Below are 22,075 nucleotides of genomic sequence, written 5' to 3'. Positions count from 1 at the left end.
AATTTTAGCCATATTCTCCATTGTCAAAATTACACCTTTTAAACACTGATCATAACTATGAGCAAATGAATAAGCAGCACCCACTAAAGAACCAACAGTGCAGCAGGGTGTGGAATCCTCTTAAACCCCAGAATATCAATGATACATACTTGCATGGCCAAGGTGGCATTGAAACCGACTTCAGACTTACGAGCATTGATCAAGTTTGCCACTCTGAAAGTGGGAGATGGCTGGAATGGAATTAATTTCCTTTAGTCCTTCAATTTTATTACTGCTTTTAGCAGCTGTCCGTGAATCGTGATCTCTTCAAAGATTCAGCGAGAATGAAGAATTTTGCAAATGGTTCCTTGTGAATCGAAGAAACCAAAGGGGAATCACATTAAAACAAAGAATTATGATGACTCTAGGACCTCCAATCTGCACAGAAGGGGAACTTTTGAAGAACATTATCCAAGAAGAACCAGTGGACTATATCACCAGCATTTGAGAAATCCAATTGAAACAACATGTCTTCAGTCTTATTCAGAGATGCATGTTCTTGGAATTTTTATTTTTTTTTTGCATTCATAAATTTTCTCTGGGACCTGCAATAATATAAATGTTCTTGAAATGGAAACATCAAATACTTCTTTCGCTCCTGGACCATGAGAACATTTTTGTCTTTCCAAATTCTGCCTTGTACTCTAATTATAAGATAGTGCTTAAAATTGAGAACTTGGCTTACTGTGATCAACTGTCGATAAAATTAATTTTCATTTTTGAAGTATGTCGCAGCCCAAGCCTTCGCTAATAAAAAATGAGCTACTGATATACATGCAGAAGCAGCATCTTCCTGAACCTGAATATGAGATTGTAAAGGAAGGACCAGACCACAAAGGGATTTTCACAGCAATAGTGATTGTGAATGGACAAAGATATGATTCTCCTCCTTCAACTTGTTCCAGTCACCGTAAAGCTGCAGAGCATGCAGCTGCGCTTGTTACGAATGTGGTGGCTCAATTCATTAAGAAATTTGAACGCATATCCAATTCTGCAGTGAGAAGGTAGCCAGAGGCTAAGAAAACGATAAAATATTACAGTCCGAGATGCAAGTATAATGGCAAACACAGCATGATTAGTCTTGACCACAGTATATTAGAAAGCAAAGAAGGTACGAAGAACTGTGCTGCGGATTCTTTCGAAAATTGCAGAATTAGAAGATGTTCCGGCAATTGTTTGCGACAATGGATCGGGCACAGTGACGGAATTATGTTGGATTCTGGAGACGGAGTGACACATATTGTCCCAATCTATGAAGGCTACGCTCTTCCACACGCCATTTACAGGCTGGACTTGGCAGGTAGGGATCTGACAGATGCAATGACCAAGCTGTTGATGGAGAGAGGCTACTCATTCACAACCTTGCAAGCGAGTGTTCCATTTTGGAGAGATCCTACGAGCTCCCAGATGGGCAAGTAATCACAATTGGAGAAGAAAGATTCAGGTGTCCCGAGGTGCTATTCAACCCAAGCATCATTGGGATGGAAGCTCCCGGCATTCATGAACCCATTTACAGCTCTATTAGAAATTGTGACATTGATATCAGAAGGGATTTGTATGGAAACGTAGTCCTGAGCGGAGGCACAACCATGTTCCCTGGCTTTGCCGACCGTCTTGCCAAGGAACTCACCAAACTTCCGCTGCGCCACTTTCGCTGGCTCACCAAAGGGATGTTGAACTCGTTAGCTTTCCATGCCACATGCGAAGTGCTGGACTGTTGATTCAGCTTTAATTCTTCAAAAAACTAGAAAGAGCCCATCAAATTTTGAAACGGGAGCGAAGATGACAGACAAGTATGGTAAATCATTTCATAGGGCCGCAATCAAACCCGCGGACGTCCCAGCTTTGAATGGAAAAAAAATGACAGACAACCGATCTACATTCAAATTCTACATCTGCTAAATAACTAAAAGGATCTCGGCGGCAGGTATTTTTATTAAACACATAATATATTTTTGCATTCTCCAGAAAACTCACTGTTCATTAATTTTGGAATTCTGACCAGGAGCAGGGACTGTATGTTCACCTTCTTTGTTATCTCTCGGCTGAGAAAAACACGTTCAGATGCATGTAACCCGAAAATAGTGTTCAAACGCTTCAACGGATGTATAGTGCGCAGTCTTCATGACACCTCTATCCTGATGACAGAGCGCAGCAGAAAACGCATCTTCATGACACTTCTGTCCTGATGACTGAGCGCTGCAGAAAACGGATGCGCAGAGATTCAATGAGGTGCAGAGAATCAGGCAGAGGACAGAGCAACGCAAGACAGAGACGTTATATATGGCAGAGGCAGCATATCAGGAGCGCTGTAAAAGAATATGGTAGAGGGCCAGGACTGACATGCACATAACAGGCCACAAAAAAACAAGTGGCTCTGATACCATGTTAAACACACATGGATAGCAAACAATGTGAAAGATAAATCATGTGAGTTCATTTTTTATTAACAATAGATGTACATTTATAATACAATGTTGTGACTCTTGGGTTTCAGATCCCAAGGTCTCTTGGACTGCTTAGTCTTTTCGGCTTCCACACTAACCCTTTAGGATTAGGTGTCCAACAATTAGGTTTCCTTGCTCAAGGTGTCCACCACCACCATGATTGAATCATGTTGTCTTTTAGTCTTTGATAGCCCTATGATAAAGTCTAAAGAAATGATCTCACATTTCCATTCTGGGACAGGTAGTGAATTCAACAACCTAGCAGGGTGTTGATGCTCTACCTTTACGTGCTCACATTCTAAGCACTTTGATAAATATTCAACCACCTATTTGTTCATTATGGGCCAAAAGAAATTTTTCCTTAATGTTGTGATCATCTTTTGGTATCCTAGATGTCCTGCATAAGGTTTCTTATAATACTCATCAAGTATTAGTTGTTTTAATGCATTTGCATTAGGAATATACATTTGTTTCTTGTAAATTAACAATTTTTCATAGTTCTCTCTATAACCGGGAATAGTAGTTTGCTGTAATTTTTTATAAACTTCCAATTACTTTGGATCACTGGTAACAAAGTTCTTAATCTGTTCTATAAAATGTGTATGAACATTGCTAACTGCTACTTCCATTAGAGTACAAGCATGTTACTCAAAGCATATCCTCTCTTGTTTTCTTTCCCCTTTATGTGTTTGATTTCAAACTCGAATTCACGAAGAAAAGCCATCCACCTAGCTTGTCTAACATTTAGATCTGGTTCGCTAAACAAATATTTTAGGCTGATATGATCAGTTACCACGATGAATTTCTTTCCTAACAAATAATGCCTCCACATTTTTAAGGCATGTATGACCACAGTTAATTCTAAATCATATACAATGTAATTCTTCTCATGAGTCTTTAACTTTCTTGACTCATAGGCTATTACAAAATTGTCTTGTAGTAAAACTTGCCCTAACCCTTCTATACAAGCATCTATACAAACCGTGAATTCTTTATTTGGGTCTGCAAGTTTTAGGATAGGCGTCGTTGTAAGTAGATGTTTCAACTTGTCAAAAAATTTCTGACACTCTGAACTCCAATCAAACTTTATGCCTTTTTTCTGTAAATATGTGATAGGATATGCTATTGTAGAAAATCCTTCTATAAATCTACGATAATATCCTGCAAGTCCAATAAATGACCAAACAACAGACACATCCTTGGGTATGGGTCAATTAATGTTATGAAACCAACGCACAAAAAGATAGAAAAGAGAGATCAACGCCTTAGAATTCAGCCTCTTTGAGAGGGCAACCTCCTTTACATTACACAAATGAACAATTCTTGGATGATTCAAATGAAAAAACCTCCTTTCTATATGTAGGAGTCTAAGGGGTCACAATATAACCCAGCCGACCTAATAATAATAATATAAAGCCACAAAAATAACAATAGAGGGATTCTATGAGGCACAATAATAACAATATGGGGACAATAGGGGCACAACAATATTAATAAGGGATACAACTACAATAGTAATGGGGTAATCACTAGTATTATAGGGACCCAACATGCCCCTCTCCTTCAAAAAAGTGTTGTCCTCAATGCTTGAGTAGTTCTGAATGGTTCTGTATAAAATTCTCATCCTCCCATGTGGAATCTTCAGCGGATAAGTTCTTCCACTTGATAAGATACTATGAAATTGATTGATTTCATAATTTTTGAGTTCTTGTTTCTGTGACTGCTTCTGGTTCCAATATAATTTTTCCTTCCTCGTCAAGTTCTAGCAATATTGTTTGAACTGGGAGCTTGTCGCCTATAACCTTATTTAAACATGAAACATGGAAAATTGGGTGTAGTCGAGAAGCTGCAGGAAGCTCCAATTTGTATGCCATAGTAGCAATCTTTTGCAACACCTTGTACAGACCATAATACTTTGGTGATAATTTATTATCCTTCTTAGCTTGCTTGAGGGACATTTTTTTATATGGTTGTAGCCGTAGGAATACCCAATCACCTACACCAAAACTTCTTTTGTTGTGATGTTGATCTGCCTGTTGTTTCGTTCTATTTTGTGCCAACACGAGGTTATCCTTTAAGAGTTGGAGGACTTGTTGTTGATGTTCAATGTGATGTTCCACTGCTTGAACCTTAGAATTTTCTCTTTAATATGATGTTATAGATGGTGGCTGATATCCATAAAGTGCCATAAATGGGGTCATTTTTGTTGATGTATGGAAGGAAGTGTTATACCACCATTCAGCCAGAGGCAACCATTTGACCCATTGTGTCTGTTTATCAGATACAAAGCAACGAAGATATCCTTCCAAACATTTGTTTACTATCTCAGTTTGCCCATCAGATTGAGGATGATAATATGAGCTATGAGCTAACTGAGTACCAAGACAAGAAAATAATTCTGTCCAAAAATTTCCAGTGAAAATGGGATCTCTGTCACTTACAATAATCTTTGGGTTTACATGTAGCTTTTGAATTGTTTCCATAAATGCAATAGAAACTGTACTGGCTTTAAATGGATGTGATAATGCACAAAAGTGTGCATACTTGGTAAGTCTGTCAACTACCACCATGATGACACTCTTTCCCTCAGACTTGGGTAAACCTGCGATAAAATCCATTGAAACCTCCTCCCAACATTGGCTTGGAATGGATAAAGGTTGTAATAGACCCAGTGTCTTAATTGTTTCAACTTTATTTTGTTGGCAAACCAAACATTCTGCCACAAACTTTTGAATATCTGATTTAAGGCCATCCCAAAAAAATTCCTTCTTAACCCTGTGGTAAGTTTTTAAAAATCCTGAGTGCCCTCCTAAGGGAGAAGTGTGCAATTCCATAAGAATCTTTTGTTTTAGCTGGGAATTCTTACAGAGGTATAAGCGATCTTTGTACCATAACGAATCATTTTGCCAGCTAAATGTATCAGATGTACTGGAATCTTGTTGTAACTTTCGAATAAGTGCCCACACTTCTTCGTCATTCTTCCATTCCTCCCTTGCTTCGTTTATCCAATCTGGTTGGATAATAGAAATGGTGCACAACAATGCTTCCACATCCTCATCCTTTCTTGAGAGTGCATCTGCCACCACATTTTGCTTCCCTTTTTTGTAGATGATTTCAAAGTCATAACCCAACATCTTTGTGACCCACTTTTGTTGCTCTTCAGAGGATAATCTTTGTTCTAAAAAGTATTTAAGGCTATCATGATCCGTTTTTACCTTGAAGTGTCTTCCCATTAGGTAGGGTCACCATTTCTTAAGTGCATGGAGTATTGCCAACATTTCCTTCTCATAAATAGCTTTGTGTAAAAACTTTCCCTTGATTGGACGACTTTCAAAAGCAATGGGTCTTTCATCTTGCATTAAAACAGCACCAATTCCATTTCCTGAAGCATCACATTCCACAATAAAGGTTTTTGTGAAGTCTGGTGTAGCTAAGACCGGTGCTTGGCACATTGCCTCTTTAAGATGTTCGAAGGCCTTTGTTGCTTCTGGAGTCCATGAAAATGCATCTTTCTTCAATAATGTTGTTAGAGGTGCTGCTATTCTCCCATAATTCTTAACAAACTTGCGATAATACCCTGTCAACCCGAGAAATCCTCGCAGATGCTTTATGGATGTGGGGATTTTCCATTCCTTAATGGCTTTAATTTTGCTAGGGTCTACCTTAACTCCTTCATGAGATACAATATGACCCAGATATTCCACCTCTTGTACTCCAAAGAAACATTTGGATCTTTTTGCATATAATTGTTTCTCCTCCAATAGTTGTAGCACCCTGTCAACATGTTCAACATGATCCTTCCAAGACTTGCTGTAGATTAGTATATCATCAAAAAATACTAACACAAATTTTCTAAGGAATGGTTTGAAAATGGAATTCATCAAACCTTGAAATGTTGAAGGTGCATTGGTAAGGCCAAAAGGCATGACCAAAAATTCATAATGACCCTCATGAGTTCTAAATGTTGTTTTCGGAATGTCTTCAGTCTTCATTCTGATTTGATGATATCCTGAATGAAGATCCAACTTGGTGAAGTAAATTGATCCATGCAATTCATCCAGTAATTCATCAATGACAGGAATGGGAAACTTATCTTTAATAGTGAGCTTGTTGAGCTCCCTATAATCCAGACACATGCGCCATGATCCATCCTTCTTGTGCACCAATACTACTGGAGCAGAGAAAGAACTTTGACTCGGTTGAATTATACCAACCTCTAGCATTTCTGCAACCATACGTTCAATTTCACTCTTTTGGGCATAGGGATATCTGTACGGCCTGATGTTTGGAGGAACACTTCCTGGAATCAGATGAATAGCATGATCATGATCACGAATAGGTGGGAGACCTTTGGGAGTCTCAAATACCTTGGAATGATTGTCCAAGACTTTTTGGAGATCTGGAGAAATAGATGATTCCAATGTGGAAACATCTAGCGAACATAATTGTGCAATTACACCTCTTTGTTCCTTTTTTAGAAGCTTTGTCATACCGTTAGAGCTGATTATCTTTCCCGGTTTCCCTGCAATACCCCTTAATTCAACTTCCTTTCCTTCCACAGAAAATTTCATGAAAAGTTCTTGAAAATTAAAAGCTATTGTACCCAAGGATTGTAGCCATTGGACTCCTAGTACAACATCAGCACCTCCCATTGGAATGGAAAGCATTGGGCTAGTCAATACATATTCTCCCATGGATAGCTTGATATTATGGCACTTTCCAGAGAAATTTATTATTCCTCCATTTGCAACCATCACTTGACACTTTAGTGCTGGATATAAGAAGAAATTCAATTCTTTTGCTACCTTACAATGAATAAAATTGTGGGTACTTCCTGAATCAATCAACACTATTACCTTTTTCTTCTTGATTTGTCCTTCTATCTTGATGGTTTGAGGAGTGGTAATTCCTGCCAATGCATTACAAGATATGGTTGGATTCATTTCTTCTTTATCTAGGCTTTGTTCTTGGAGTATATCCTCTTCTTTTGACCTTTCTTGCTCCTTTTCTTCTTCCTCTTCACAATCTATGTAGAATAATTTCTTCTCAGCACACTTATGACCTTTAGTGTATTTACTATCACAACTGTAACAAAGCCCTTTTGCTCTTTTTTCTTCCAATTGTTGTGGTGTCAACCTTATAGGTTGTGGAAGACTAGGGGCAACAACACTTCCATCTTTATAGTTGTGAGTGGTATGCTTCCTGGTTGCCATAATTTTGCTTTCCATTTTTCTTGCTAACCTGAATGCCTTCTCTAATGAATCAGGTTCCCAAAGGCAAACATCATGTTGGATATTATCCTTTAAAGTCCCTATGAACACATCAATCCTATGCTCCTCTGGAATATTTTTTACCCTTATGTTCAATTTTTGGAACTCCTCAATGTGCTCCATTATTGAACCCTTTTGTTTGAGACTTATCAATTGGCTAAAAAAAGTGTTGCTTTTTGTATCCTCATAATGTGCTATCAATTCTTCCATAAAAATTGCCCAAGTAATAATTTTTTTACGAGAGCAAAGCCATTGATACCATACAAATTGATTTGGTTCCAAATATAAAGTTGCAATACATACCTTTTGTGTTTTTTGCACATTATTGAGATCAAAAAATTGCTCCATCTGTAATATCCATGTTGCGAGATCCTTGCCATCAAACTTCCTCACACCGATTTTTGGAATATGGTGGGCCTTCAATCCAACATTAGAGTCTATGGAATCATGATTAACATTTCTTTCGTTCTCATCATGAGTTTCCTTTACTACCCTTTCACCATTAGTGACCATTTCTTGTAGCAACTTATTCATATTTATCTTCAATTCTTCCATCTTATCATTCATGCCATCAATTTTAGCGTCCATGCCATTCATCTTAGCTTCCATGCCATCCATCTTAGCTTCTACGCCTCTTTTTAGACAATCCATCTTAGCTTCTACACCTTTTTTTAAACCATCCATCTTAGCTTCTACATCTTTCCTTAAACCATCCATCTTAGATTTTTTTGCTTTTTGTGCAAGTGACACTTGTTGCACTTGGTCTCGTAATTTTGATATATCATGTTGCATTTCTTCCTCTTCTTCATGAGTCACGCTAGAGATTTTAGGTTGCTTACTAGGTGTTTGCATTTTCTATCCTCGGGACATCAATTATCGATTCAAACTAATTTTCCAAACCAAGCTTATGCAAAAATTTAAAAAAAACTACACACCTTTTTTCACTCTGTAGAAGCTTGATATTAAATCTGATGTATCTCTGCAATTTCGGATCATCCAGTTCTGAAATTGTGCCTTGTAGTAGCCCTCTGTGTCCTCTTTCTAATGGCACCAGTCTGATCCAAATTGGATTCTCCAAGGAAGATTTATACACAATCTCCCAAGATGACCTGATTATAGACTAGTTCAGTAGAGCGAACTTATACGACGTGCCACAAGTCACTGTTTCGACCTTTGGCTCTGAAAAATATATACAAGAAACTACAGTCTATCCTTTTTTTGTACCTTCTTACAAAATTTCAATCTGATGCTCAGAGAGAAAGTTATGACGTTTTTCCCCAGGTCACTTGTTTGGAATGTAGTTCAGAAGTCTGCAAAAAGACCAACTTCCTCAGATCATATCTCCGCAAATATAGTGCGAAAGGCTCTGAAATTTGGACCCGAGATTCAACGCGATTTCTTCTCAAATAGGTTTTTGTTTTAGCTTCTGAAACATTGCAGAAAAAAAGTTATAGTGAAAATGCCACGATGACCTATTTGGAGCAACGAAACCCTAGAATCCAAAGCTCTGATACCAAATGTTATGAAACCAACTCACAAAAAGATAGAAAAGAGAGATCAACGCCTTAGAATTCAGCCTCTTCGAGGGGGCAACCTTCTTTACATTACACAAATGAACAATTATTGGATGATTCAAATGACAAAACCTCCTTTATATATATAAGAGTCTAAGGAGTCACAATATAACCCAGCCGACCTAACAATAATAATATAAAGCCACAAAAATAACAATAGAGGGATTCTATGGGGCACAGTAATAACAATATGGGGACAATAGGGGCACAACAATATTAATAAGGGATACAACTACAATAGTCATGGGGTAATCACTAGTATTATAGGGACCCAACAATTAACCCTTCCTTAGAAATAACATGACCCGAATATTGTATTATGGTTTTGTAGAACTCAGATTTGCTAAATTTGGCATATAATTGATTTTCTCTTAAGGTTTTTAGCACCAATTTTAAGTGTTCCTTATGTTCTTATTCATTTTTGGAATATACCAAAATTTCATCAATGAATACCAACACAAATTTATCCAAATGTTTGCTGAGTATACTATTCATCAAGCACATAAACATTGCTTGGGCATTCGTAAGGCAAAATGGTAACACTAAAAACTCGTAGTGTTCATATCTGGTCATAAAGGTTGTTTTATAAATATCTTCATTTATGATCCTTAATTGATGGTATCCTCTTCCTAAATCGATTTTTGAAAAAACTGTCAACTCCCTTACTTGATCGAACATGTCATCAATACGAGGCAATGGATACTTATTTTTTATAGTTAACTTGTTTAACTATCGGTAATTGATGCACATTATGAATGTGCCATCTTTTTTCATAACAAATAGCATAGGTGCCCCACATGGTGACACACTGGGCCTAATGTAGCCTTTATCTAGTAGCTCTTGAAGTTGCATTCTCAACTCTAATAAATCAGGTGGGCTCATCTAGTAGGGTGCTCTAGACATTGGGGTTGCGTCAGGTACGAAATAAATGGAAAAATCTATATCCCTGTGAGGTTGTAAATGGGTAATCTCCTCTGGGAACACATCCCATAATTATTTAATGATTGGTAGTGTATCTAAGTTTGACTCCTCTCCTTGTTGATTTCCTTCTTCTCTCTCCACTAGATATAATTGACACCCTTTCTGTGAATTTTTTTTCATTTGTACAAAAAAAATTGTTTGACAAATATGGGTTTTGGAATTCCTTGAATTATTTGAGTCTGTCCTTGCTAATTTGTGCAAGTCACCTTTTTGGTTAGATAGTTTATAATGCCCCCCTGACTTTCCAGCTAGTCCATACCTATTAGTATGTCATAGGATCCTAGAGGAAGTACATTCAAATTTACTATTGTGGAGTATCCATTTAAATTAAGAGGACATTGTCTTACTTGATTGGTTACCCTTCTCTTGGTACTGATTCCTAGTTGTACCAGCCATGTAGTTTTATATTTTTTAGCCTTAATTTCACATTTTTCTACCAATTTTGGCCCAATATAACTTAAACTAGTGCCACGATCAATTAAAATAGAAATAAGTCAGTTGGAAATAGTACCTTCAGCCTCACTCATTGTTGATTAATTGTATGCTTATCTATTATCCAAGGTGGCACTTATTCTGGGAATGTTTCTAGCAATGTCATTCACAGTGGTGGCTTCCCGAACAGTTTGAATATTTTGAACAGATCAAGGATTATGTGGGAAGTCCCTCAAAAAATGAGGTTCACCACATCCCCAACACTTCAGTGGCTCCCTCTCCTTACCCGTTCTGATCTTTTTCCCATCTAGGTTCATGGGTTTTGATCCAACTTGAGACGGTTCCACTTGAATTGTATTCCCCTAGGTAAATTTTTTCTGTTGATGGTCCTTACCAAAGTTTATCAGATAACTGGGATTCTGTCGTTCTGCTCCTAATATAGTTTTATTTCTATCCTTACTTTTCCAAAACTTACTATTTTCTCCCTTATCTCTGAACTATTGATACCAGAGTCTAGCCTTCCTCACAACCTCATCCATCATCTTCAGATAATCAAACTCAATCCGCTCCTTGTACACAGTAGGCAAATAGTTTATGAACCATTGCACTTTTTCTTTTTCCTCTTTAATATAAGGTATGTACCACAACAGATTGGTGAATTTTTCCACAAATTCATCCATCGTAGGTTTCCCTAACCTTAATCCATTAAATTCTTTGGCATGGTCATCATAATATCTTTCACTTAGATATCGATCTTTGAACTGCTTCCAGAATTCCTCCCAAGTTACTATTTTTTCCTCCAGTGAGTGCACAATTTTGGCTTCCTCCCACCAAAGAGAAAATTTTCCTTACATCTAGTAGATGGCCAATCTAGCCTTGAAATGTCTCCCGTATTCATAAAATTGAAAATATTTAGTCATATTTAGTAACCATTCCTCTGCATCCTCCTCCTTCTCACCATAAAAAGTAGAGGGCTTAATCTTCCTAAATTCCCCTTGCAGTTCTATTTGTTTATTTTTCTTCAAACCACTAGGAAATGCTCTATCAAACTCCCCCCCACTCTCAGATTTCTTGGATTCAGTTTCTTTCCCTTCCCCATCTCGGGTTCCACTATTTTATTACTAGAATTTTTATTTAGTCTAATCATTCTTTCTTGTTCCTCACTGGATTTTAGTAATTGTTGCTACTCAAATATGGAAATTCCTACTATAAAATTATGATTGTTGGGTTAGCCCCCTCTCCCAATTCAACATATAAGTATGTGCTTTATGTGATGGCTGGAGCCTCCTCAACCATTGTTTTCCTATAATTGAATTTCCCTGGTACCTTCAATTTACACAGAGAAAAAACATTAAGTCCAACATATACAGTTCCCTATCATTTCTTTTTCTAATTACAAAGTATTGTTTATTTCTCCTTGTGGTGATCCCATAGGGGATTCACTCAGTGAACCTCTTACATATCACATGCATTCATGGCATATTAAAAAATACCCTTAATTTGACTACATATTTGAAAATCCCTCTAAAAATCACATTATTTAACCCCCTACCAATATGAACCCAATACAACTTCCCAATTAAAAAAACCCCTACTTTCACTAGATATTGTAGGTATCCATTTCTTTATTAACATTTTTTATGCCCCTTTATATTTTTTCATTAAATTTAAGCTCTTTTTTTTATATTTTCCAATATAAAAACCCTTTACCCCCTATATATCCCCCAATATATTATGTCATTTTTTCCTCAATATATATCCCCCAATATGAACCCATGTGGTATGATATTTCTCCCCCAGTGAATCCCCTGTGGGTGATCCCTTGACCCAGTAGTGTTGCTGGGATCTGATACCATTTGTCAAAGACCCATTCTCTCATCACCAAAACAATTTTTTTTTTCTCTAACACATACATGGATTGTTTACTGAGTTAACATTGTAACTGTGCTAACCATTTTTTTCTATTATTCCAAGTGTATTTCTTGAATGCCCACTACTTCTTAGTTGGTTATAGGTATTGTCATAAGAGAGAATATTAGATCATATCGCTAGCTCATACCCTTATGTACAAAGTTCCCCTTACCAATGTATTGATACCCCCTTTATAATTTTTATTTCATGCGTTATATATCATAAATGGTTTAACCTCATATCTTGTTATACTCTTTGTCTTATTTAATATACTTTCTTGGGCAATCATTTTTAAATTGTATTAACATGGAATGGTTATGTTGGCTCCATGCCCTAGATGGGGTCATTCCCTAGCTATTATTATTATTCGTAGCGACTGTTGCAATGGGTTTATGGAGGCCGCATGGTCTGGGGACGAAAGTCCAACCCATGGCAGCCACATCAACACTACCAATTTGAAAAGAACATGGGTCTGTCAGACCTCCTCAACTCAATGGTGGTGAGGGGCATTGGAAGATCAATGGTGGAGACTCTGCCTCTCCAACCCTAATGCCCTTCCCTTTCCCTTGGTTGACTTCATTCAACATTTTCTCTATTGCGTTCGGCGCTTCACCAAAGAAGGTCTTGCTTCATGCCACCATGATTGTAATGTGTCCTTCTGGTATTTTGCAGCTGGAATCAATTTGACCTCGTGTCTGAACACAGTCTACCAAACTATCAGGTAATCCTCTGTAATGTTAAGGTTTAATTTCATCTATGCGGCACTATTTATCTAGTTACTATAAGTTTACACAGTACTTGGTAATAATTTTTGGCTAATGCACTTTCTATTTGTTGGTTTAATCCACTAGGGTTTCGATAGGAACCTTCAATTTCTATTTGTGTGTTTTAGAGTTTAAATTCATTTCATTCTCCAAGCGAACATTCTCAACCAATGAATCTGGAGTCTTGTCTTTATGGTAAGTGTATAGAAGAGATGCTAGCCGCTCTAATCAATAAATTTCAAGTTACCAGTTTTTCTCTAAACCCTCTTTAAGATTTAATTATTTCACTCATTCCTCGTACAGGTGGGCATGCTGCCTTTGGTGGACAAGGAAAGGAAAAACTTCTTGGGTTAAACCAGGTCTTCCTTTGGTGAACATACTCATAACTTCCAAGTCTCAGAATTTCCAGTTATACTATTCACAGAGGTAAGTGGTTCTCTACATTTTTAGTATAAGCTTTCTGCTTAGCCTTACGCAAAGTTCCTATGGACAAATTGCTAATACTCTATATTTTTCTCAAAAAGACCCTAGCTTCTATTATGGCTGATGGACTTGGAATTTCAGTAGATTCGTATCTTGGCAAAGAGGTGTTTGGCTATTTATTTTGTGCATAGGTGACTACAAAATTCTTTTCCTCCTCGTATTCCCTTTACACATCATGCTTCGGTTTCAAATTATTATCTAATCCATGTGATAATTCCTTATTTTTACTTACAGGTGGGGTTTAATCTACTTCGTCCTTTGCCTAGAGATAAAACCTTGAACCTCTTTGCGTTGATTTATAGTCATGATCAACTTGCGAGGTCAGTTCCTTTCCTTGCATACTAGAAATTTTTGGGTTTTTATGAATGCTACGTTTCTTTGGAGTGAATGTCAACTTGAGGCAACATGATATTAGTTATGGCATTATAATTCACTTGTTGACCATTTTGATGCTTTAGCTTATACCTAAGGGTATTTGGCTTACTAGGTTTTTTTTTTTTTTTCTTTCCATAATTGTATAATTTGAGGATGGTCCATTCTTCCTGAAATATCTCTTATCCAATGGTCATGATTTCATCCAAGGCACATGGATTCTTAACTATGTATATCACCATCACTTCTGTTAAATAAATTTTTTACTGTTATATGTGACTAGATTGTATTTCACAATGGTTTTTCATCGGCTAGGATCCTAATTTAGTAGTTGATAATGTCTAAACTTTTAGACGAACAACACAATATTTTATTTCATTGATATAAGTTGAATTTTATCTGCTTATATTATATTCAGTTGTTGGTTTTTCTATAACCTAGAATCATCTGGATGTCGTATAAATGCTAGTTGGGTTATTATGCCTATAATTTATCATTTATGTAGTGTAAATAATACTCAATTCTTTTTGTCTCTTACTATTATGTTTACTTTCATTATTGGTCTACAACTTAATTTCCTTACCGCCTATACTATTTGTTTGAAGAAAATCAAAACCTAATGCAATGACTTACGGCTGACATAACCCAACTAGTTCAATTTTTTGAACTGACAACCTTGCTAAAACTTCTCTTATGAAGTTACTTTTAACTGTGACAATTTAATTCTGGTAATCCCTGAAGAGAGTATTAAATTCATGAATCTATTGAGGGAGTATATGATTTACTTCTGTAGATTTTAATTTACCATAACATATTTACCTTCTTTCTATCGCAAGAATGCTCAATTCTGCTCAGACTATAATTTAGCATGTACTTAAAATATATCGTACTTGTAGATCTCTACCCTATATGAATATAAATCAGTTAGTTTTTTGTTTCCCTTCTTCTTACATATTCAGTTGCGTTTTCAATCGAGTTCAATATTTACTAATTGATAGTAGCCCATCCTCAGTTGTGTCTGGGTAGCTATACTTTCATTAAAGTTGTATAATTTCTTAACTAAGCAATTATGTTGTTACGTAATGTTTGAACCCTTGTAATTTTTTCCAGAGAATTTCCTATAGCTAAATGAGACTAGGAAGGATAATACGCCTACTAATGGAATTAATACCCCAACAATTCCTAAATTTTGACATGGGGTTTTGGTCATACTACTAAACACAACTAAAATAAACCATTATACTAAATACCCTCTTGCATGTTACTTCTATTGATTTATTAAGCTATAGCCATCAATAATAGATATTTATTTCACTACTTCCTCATAATGTTCATGTAAATAATTGCAGCATTAAATTTCTCCTACATTAGTAGTAGTATAGTGTACATAAACAACCTGTTCAATGGAAGAAGCCTCTTATCCTACAAATTAAACATGATTCTGAAGTAATTCCAACAAAGTAATTCCAACAAACATATCCATCCAATGAACTTCACTATTAATGTATACATCTACTTATCTCAATAACTCTAACCTAGTTAAGGAAAGAATTCACTTATTCTACCAATTAAACATTTATGCAAAATAATTTCAACAGATATATTTATTAGATACACTTCGTTGTTTCTTTACACATCTGAGTTAATTAAATAACTTCTATGTATTAATAACTTGAACAGATCCAAAACATAAGAGAATATTTTCATTGCTTACAAATTTCAAAGACCTTACAGAAAAAATCACATGCAGGTGTTGCTAACTAGTAACACTGTAACATGCTAACTTAGGGAATACACTTTCTACCCAACCTTGAATTGTACCTCCAGTTCCTCCTGAGCTGAGAATACTTGCCAAGAGATCAACAACCTCTGTTGATTTCTCTCCAAGGTATTTCATAACTTTCATCCTTACTAGATGTTTCTATTAGCGACATCCTGCTTTTGTGGTTTTTCCACCACCACTACCCTAGGCTTTTTCTTAAAATCTCGTATTTTTGTCTCGTGATGCTTTAAGATTGTTCAAACTTAGCATCTTTCCCTAGCTAAGAAATTTAATGGATTTTATCTCCCTCCATTAAATCTTATCTAGAATATGATCTAGAACTTTCCTCATGGAAAAATTATTTCAGGTAAGCATCTCAATTCTAAGTGTCTCATTCCCCTGATATTTCCATGCATATTATTCATTAATAACATTTTCTTATTCTTATACTATCTCAATCTTCTTTATAGCTTTTTTTCCATTCACATTACATTTTTAGTTTAAAATAATGAAAATCAACATTAAACTCTCGAGGGTATTACAAATATGGAGTACTTTTAGGAGATAATTTTTATTTTAAATATATTTTATGTTTTTAAATATAAGTTTTTAATCAATTCTATTTAAAATCTAATTAAAATTTTAAAATTACTATATAAAGTTATTAAATTAATATAATAATATTTGAATTCAATATAATATCAAATTATGTTTTTTTTCTTTAATACTTTACACATAACATTATCATGTATGTGTATGTGTATATGTTATATATAATTTTAAATTTTAATTTTAATAATTTTATTATTAGTTATATTAGCGTTACTTATAGGATTAATTCTATTACTATTATTGTTATTAACATTTAAATTGTAAATTTAACATTTAATAGAAATAATGATATTATTCATAATATTAATGTTGTTAAGAATATATAAAGAATGACATTAATATTAACAAAACAACAGTATTATTCTTATGATTATAATAATTAATAATACTAATATTAATGTAAATAATATTAAACACACAATAATAACATTAACAATAAACAATATAATATTGATATTAATAATTATTCGGTAAATGTTATATATAATATTTTAATCAATATAAATATTAATTAATATATTAATATATTTAATCATTGACAATAAGCATTATAAATTATTTTATTTTAGCGTTTATAATATTTATTTTAGAGTTTATATACCTTGATCAACCTTAGTTGAATTTTAATATTAATAATGCTATTATTAATTATTAGTTATATTTTAAATAGGTTATATTAATATTAATATTACTTATATATTACTAATAGTATTTTCAAAAATATATTATTAATATTATACTAATATTATTATTATAAATAATATCATTAATAACATTTATAATATTGATCAAGTTATATTAATAAAGTGGATAGTATTAATATCTTAACAACATTTATATGATGATATTATTATATATAAAAATTTATTTATTAGATTACAAAGATTTTATTAATGTTATTAGACATATTAATGATATTACTATTAATATTATTGTTTTTTTTTTGCTAAGGCAAGAGACGTTCCTTCTATATTCAATAAACCAAAAATAATTTACATAATTTACAACTGTCCACCAGACAATGTGGACTTAGAACAAGGGTGCAAACCGCCAAAGGCTAGTTCCCCCAACCTCATACAAAAAACCGACAAAGCCTTTGGGACATAAACCCAAAAAGTTTTGAAAGAGTGGCTGGACTAATGACGAACCAAGCAAAGCCCACACCATTACACTCTAAACCAACTGATTAAATCGTGACCTTCCAATCCACATCTGGATCCAACGGCGGAGGAGAATTTCGCTCCGAGAAGTCATACTGAACTTAACTCCCTGGCCCCACACAACTGCACGATCAATCCGGATCGTTGAACCCTGCCTCAAAATCTGACGGCTCAAAAACATATCGCACGTCCCAAAACGCTGAACTATAGCATGCGATGCAAGCAGTTTTCAAACCTGGCCCCCCACCACGCGTCATATGCTATATACGATCACTCCCAAAACATAAAAATAGCTTTCTGCTTGAGAGGGGAGCGATCAAAACAAAACCACTCGGAGAGCGGTGTTGTCTCCTAGGGAGGGGAGGAAGGTGATTTACCGCATAAAGCCAGATTCCCCACCCAAAAAAAGTTATCACTTCACACTTAAGCAAACATAAATCCCGCTCCTTACCTCACCAACTGACCTTAGACTTGCTTCTTAATCATGACCGTTCAATCCAAGTGTTCAATCCGACACCGAAGGAGGAATTCACACCAAGAATCCACGCACTAGATAACGCACTGTCCAACCAAATTGCACGTTCATTCCTAATTGTTGATTTACTCCGTGACATCCAATGGACGAGATCCATATCGCACTATGTATTTGCCCGAACTTTACTTTGCGATGAGGGTGGTTTACCACACCCACCCTCTGCCACATGTTGGAAGCTGTATGGAATCACTTCCATTTCACAAAAACCACTTTTTGATTGAGAGTGGTGCGATAACCTTCAAACCGCTCAGGAAGCGGTTTTTCCTTCTGAAAGGTGAAACCATGGGAAAATTGGCTAATGGTAAAATCCTGAACCCCGTTCTTTCCCTCTGGGATACTGATCACATTGTCCCACTCCTCCTTGTCATAACTGTTGAGTCTGCAACCAAGATTTGCGTTGATCTTTTCAGAACAAAGTCAACCGCCTATCTTGTACTGTCGATTCCCAAAGTTAATGTTATCAGTGTAGCTAAAACCTACCATGATCTGCCTGCCACCTACAACCTGTTTGACCAAAATGAGAGAATCCAGCCGAGAATTGATCATTGAGACCTTTCCTTTTTAGTTTTATCCTGAAACACTTCTTTATCCTCTTCCGCTTGGTTATGACAAAGAATTTTTAGGTTGCCTTGTGGCATTGCTTGCCACCCTGTCGAAACTCTGCGTTCCTTGCAGCTAACACCTTGGTTGGCCAAGATGTCCGCTAGTTTGTTAGCCTTTCTACGCACATGGTTGAACCTGACTGAGTTTAGCCCCTGAAGGTGACCCTGAATTCTCTAGAAAACCCAGATTAACTTCCAGTGTTGTGAGACTTTCTCCGGCTCTGTTCCGCAATTGATTCCTTTTACTGAGTTAACAACTAACTCAGAGTCAGCTTCTATGATCACATTTCGGCAGTTCTCCTACCTCAGAAAATATAAGCATTGCTCCATCGCCATTAATTCTGCCATGTTGTTGGTGGCTCGTCCTAAATGACAATGGAAGAGGAAGAGGATGTTACCTGCTTCATCCCAAAGAACCCCACCAAAGCCAGCAATTCCTGGGTTGCCTTTTGAGGCTCCATCTATGTTGTATTTCAAAAAACCTCTTGGAGGAGGTTGCCAGTACTCCTTTTCAGATTCCTTTTTGCTTGCTTTTCTATCCTGGCCTTGTGGGATGATCCCCTGCATACCTAACAGCCTGAGAGTTCTTAAGTCTGCTCTTGAGGGAGGATTTTTGGGAAGATTCCTGACTGTTGAGCTGACCATCTCCTTAATCTATTTTAAGATCTGATCAAATAGGTGAAGAGTGGGATTCTTTTCATTTTTGAAGATTCTCTTATTCCTTTCTTTCCAAATATTCCAAATAATAAAACTTGGCATAAGAGCCCAAGCTAGGTTGAGAACTTCATTATCCGAAAAGTTTCTTCTCCATCTGCTTAGGGTGTTAGTAATACTCTCTTTGTCCCTGTTGGACTGTTGGAAAATGATGGCAAAAGCATCCCATAACCTGGATGTGAAAATACAGCTGTTAAGAAGATGTTCCATTGTTTCCTCTTGGGCTTCACAGAGCTGGGATATGGAAGGTCCTAGCATACCCCTTTTTCTAATGTTGTCCCAAGTCAAGATTTTCTTGTGATGAACCAGCCACATGAAGAGTTTGATCTTCATCCAACCTTGATGTCTCCATAGGTTCTGCCAGATTCTGTTCGGAGCCTGGGAATCCAGCTCAAGGAGAATACTTTTTGCTTCCTTAATATTGAAGATGCCTTCGTTGTTGTATCCCCATCTAAGTTGGTCCTGCCCTCCAGAAACCAAAATCATCCTTTGTTCCAAAATTTTCTCAAGGGCCTCTACTTTTGTTTTCAGTATTCTATCATTCCTGCAATCTATATTTTTCCATATCCTCCATTTTCCTGTATTGTGAGTATAATCCCAAAAATCTTTAACTCTTATCAAACCTTGGGTATCTGTCTCATGCTTAAGGTTCAAAAAATCCTCTTTTAACAGTGTTGGTTCTTGTTGCCATTTATCCTCCCAGAATAGAGCTAGGTCTCCTTCTCTGATTTCCCAAAAGCTGTTTCTTTGTACTAACCCTCTGTTCTCCCGGCTTTGTTCTAGATAGCTGAGCCCTTTATATTTCCAGACATCCTTATGAGATCAGTGTAATGCCAAGAGCTAGCATATTTCTCCTTCCATATGCTTTCCCATTGCGCCTTTGGGTCTTTAACCCAACGCCACTAGAGTTTTTTCCCTAAAACATTGCTAAGGATCTCCTGGTCATCCAAGCCTAGGCCTCCATGATTCTTGGGTTTACAGATCTTTTCCCAAGAGACCAAGGCCCACTTCTCTCTAGTCTCCTCCTTACCCCAGAGAAAGTTTCTTTGGATGTTTTTGAATTGCTGCAAAGCTCCTTTAGGGGCAGGTAGTGCTGATAGTATGAAAATTGGAATTGATTGGAGCATTACCTTTGTCAGCACGAGTCTACCTTCCAGGTTTAAAGATCTGCTCATCCATTTTTTGACTTTATCCTACATTTTGTTGCTCAACGGTTCCTAAATGCTTTTGTGCAAGGGTTTCGCAGTCAGAGGAACTCCTAAATACTTTGAAGGGAGGGAATCCCTCTGAAAGCCAAGAATTCTGGAGATATTTCTTTGAATAGCAATGTTGGGATTAAAGAAAATTATTTTGGATTTGGAGAGATTAACTTCCATACCTGAAGCCATGGCAAAGTCATTTAGTATTTTTTTGTATGCTCGAGCCTCTTTGACTATGGGGATTCCCTGTAACATGGTATCATCTGCAAATTGTTGATGTGTCAAAGCCTAACCATTCTCCTTCAGTTGAAGACCTTGAATTTCGCCCATTACTCTGGCATGCTTGATAGACCGACCTAGACCTTCCATCATGAGTATAAAGAGAAAGGGAGAAAGCAGATCCACCTACCTTAGACCTCTTGAAGGAAGACAAATCTCAGATGGAGAGCCATTAACAAGAATTGAAAAGTTGGAAGAGGACACCAAGGCCATGACCCATCTTATCCAGTTGTGATCAAAACCAAATTCCATTAGCACTTTCCTAATATAGGTCCAGTTCAATTTGTCATAAGCTTTTGCTATGTCCAGTTGCAAGATCATACCGGCTTTCCTTTTGCTGGTTAAAGAATGAAACACTTCATGAGCTTGAATGATGTTATCCAGAATTTGTCTGCCTTCAACATAACTTGATTGTTCCCCCAAAATCAGAGTAAGAAGCAGAGGTTTGATTCTGTTGGCCACTACCTTGGATATTATCTTATATACCACGTTGCATAGAGCTATGGATCTATACTTGTGTTTGTACATTTTCCTGTTTAGGGATCATGGAGATGAAGCAGGTGTTGAGCGCCCTCAAGATAGTTTTTTTCATCCTGGAGTCTTCCACAACATTCAAAATATCCTCTTTTACAATATTCCAGCAAGCTTTAAAGAAATCTACATTGAAGCCATTCGGGCCTGGTGCTTTGCCATTCTGCATCTCTTTGAGGACCTCACTGACCTCCTCTTCAGTCACTGGTCTGTTAAGATTGAAATTGTCCTCTCTAGACACCAGCTTAGGTATATGTTTAGTTAAGTCCCTGATGAAATGTTCTCTTTCTAGATTATTTTCCTGAGCTATTTCTCTGAAGTGTTGAACTAACACCGCTTCTATATCCTCATGGGATTGTAGAAGCTGTCCATCCTCCTTTTTTATCGAAGAGATTTTGTTGTGTGCTC

The 22,075-nt window shown here is 36.4% G+C and overlaps 1 pseudogene; it reads left to right on the top strand.

The window, feature by feature from the left end:
* The first annotated feature begins 813 nt into the window (after nucleotides 1-813).
* LOC149153800 (actin-3 pseudogene) lies at nucleotides 814-1,760 on the top strand (annotated as a pseudogene).
* Nucleotides 1,761-22,075: the final 20,315 nt, after the last annotated feature.

The sequence above is a fragment of the Pinus tabuliformis genome, chromosome 9 (assembly GCF_031772625.1).
Source record: "Pinus tabuliformis cultivar Carrire ecotype Pingquan chromosome 9, CPIR1, whole genome shotgun sequence".
NCBI lineage: Eukaryota > Viridiplantae > Streptophyta > Pinopsida > Pinales > Pinaceae > Pinus > Pinus tabuliformis.
Note: the sequence above shows the minus strand (reverse complement) of the source record. Positions and strands in the feature narration are given on the sequence as shown.